We start from the raw sequence: 2,491 nt of genomic DNA, 5'->3' as shown, positions 1-2,491 counted from the left end.
GGTGCAGGCGCCGCGCACGAGGGTTGCGCCGGCGAGCTGTGCGGGATCCTGTCCGGCGGCCATGCAGAGGCCGTTGCTCAGACAGGCCCAGCCCTGGTTGCAGCAGTGCGAGTGCGTCGTGTCGGCGCCGCCGCCGCCGCACGGGGCCATGTCGGCGGCGGCGGCGGTGCTGTTGGGGAAGAAGCAGGGCGCATCCGTCGACTGGGCTGCTGTCGTCGGGAGGAGAAGGGCGAGGGCGGCGGAGACGATGAGGAGGAGAGGCGGGATGCCATGTGTGCTGCTGCTACCTGTCGGTCCCCGTCTCGCCAGGGAACATGGTGTCTGGCGTGGACTGTTCATCACGTTTGGTTGTTGGTCGAGTCAAAGCCCAGCTTTAGTCGTACTCATGAAGTGTTGGCGAGCGAGCGTTGTGGCGCCAAGCAGCGACGTTGGCAGCGTTGGTGACAAGATGTGCTGATGTTGATGGTCGTGGTGATGAGGGTTTTGATGGTTGTGATGGCGATGATGATGATGATGATGGTTGACGACCAGGTCGAAACGAACGAAACGGGCATCAAGACATGAGAGTGACCCAAACCCGGAACAAGACATCAACCCCCCTGCCCTCGAACGCAGCCCAACAGCAGGACACCCGCCCTTTTTACAATATCCCCGAGTTCACCGATCGACAACCGGGGTAGCCGTACTCTGCCCAAAACACACCCAGCCCGTGCCCCCCTCCCCCCCCCCGTCATGACTTTGATTGACTCTTTTTCCCACGCGCGAGACACAGCGCCTCGCCCCTCCCCTGCCCTACTCTCGCTCTCGTTCACGAAGCGAGGGCCGATCCACCCCCCCTCTGGGTCTGTCCAGCTTCGATTTCACCAACCCGGAGAGCGCAGAGCGCGAACGAGCAGCGCGGGCGGCCAAGGACAAGCAGAGCCCGCGCCGCTTGGCCCGTGGCGGAGCAGCGCGCCGTTTCGCTGCGTGGGGCCTGGCGTGAGCGGTGGAATCAAGGTTATGGACGATCCCTAGCGCGTGGCCATGCTTTCTTGTCGCCGCCGCTCTGCTGCCGGCACCAGACAACCAGACCAGAAGGGTGGGAATGGGAAATAACACACAAGAAAGAAACGGCTCTTCTCACTGGGGCCGGGGCTTCAGCACAGCCGGGATGCCCCCCCCCCCCTGGCCAACCCAATCTCGACGCTTGCTGTGGTGCCAAGGGGATGCCAAGTGGACGCTGGTACTGGTGCCAAGCGGCACAACTGCCCTTCGGCGCAGGTCTGACCTATTTTTTGACACAGCGTTGCTAGCTTCGCTGTCTAGCTGCTCCCCGTTGCTACTGCGTGCGTACGACTGCTGGGGGAGGGGAGCTGGAGAGCTGGGGAGCTGGGTGGTGCTGCGCAAAAGGTGAATGCTTCGCCCTGTTCGCGTCAAGATGATCATCACACCACTTTTCCTTTCTCACCCCGCCTGCCCATGGATCCCCGTCTCTCTGCCTCTGCTCTGTCTCTGTCTCTCTCTCGCTCTCACTCACACACACTCTCTCTCCACACACCCCAGGGTGGAAAGGCCGTGGTGGCCGTGCTGGATAATGCCATTGACCCGTTTCGTTTCATCTCTGCATCGCTCTGGGTCTGCAAGCAACGCTACCAATCGTGAGCACAACATCATGAGACGATGACGCATTTCCTGATTTTATGTCTCCACCATTTTCCTTCCTTACTCGTTCTCCGGGGATGGGGAAGGGGGGGAACATGGGCATCAAAGAAGATTGCTCTCTCCTATCCTATCGGGAGGCCCCCCCGCTCTCGACGGAATCCAACGGAGCCGGTGACCGGGCTCCGAGTCAGCTGCCGAGCCTGGCATCCGAGACGAGAGGAACATGGTGGAAAGCCCTTCAGCACCAGCCCTTGCGCTTGACCTTGGACTTGACTTGGACCTGGACGTTTCTCTGCTGCCCAAGAATGCCCGCCGGCCCCACACGCCTTGAGGTGCCTGTCGACGCCCCTACAACGTGGATCGCGGATCCCCTCACCGATCTCCGGTCCCTTACGCGTCTGTCTCTCTTGTCGGCAGGGCTGCCACATCAAAAAAAGATCTGGAGGCGCGGGGCGGGAAGAGCGTGCCTCATGCCTTGTACGGTGCAATTATTCAAAACACGTGTTGACCAACAACACGGTCCCTCGTGACTGTCTCTGCCTCTGCCTCTGCCTCTGCCTCAGCCTCCACCTTCGTCTTCGCGTCTTTTGTCATGACCTCAGCCCCCCCCCCAGTCGTCTCCTTCGCGCATTCTCTCTCATCCTCTCGCTGCCGTCCCCCTGCCTTCCCTTCCCAGTCCGTTGATCCCGTCTGCTGCCCGCCATGATGATAATGATGACGATGCTGATGATGAAAAAAAAACCGGGGACGGGTCGGTGGCTGTGGATGAACGCAAAGGCTGTAGCTGTACCGCTGGTATCAATCCATCTCTACTCAAAACACACATGAGAAAATCCTGCTACGCGTTGTC

This window comes from Verticillium alfalfae, genomic scaffold, assembly GCF_000150825.1.
Source record: "Verticillium alfalfae VaMs.102 supercont1.2 genomic scaffold, whole genome shotgun sequence".
Classification (NCBI taxonomy): Eukaryota; Fungi; Ascomycota; class Sordariomycetes; order Glomerellales; family Plectosphaerellaceae; genus Verticillium; species Verticillium alfalfae.
This window is presented reverse-complemented; position numbering follows the sequence as displayed.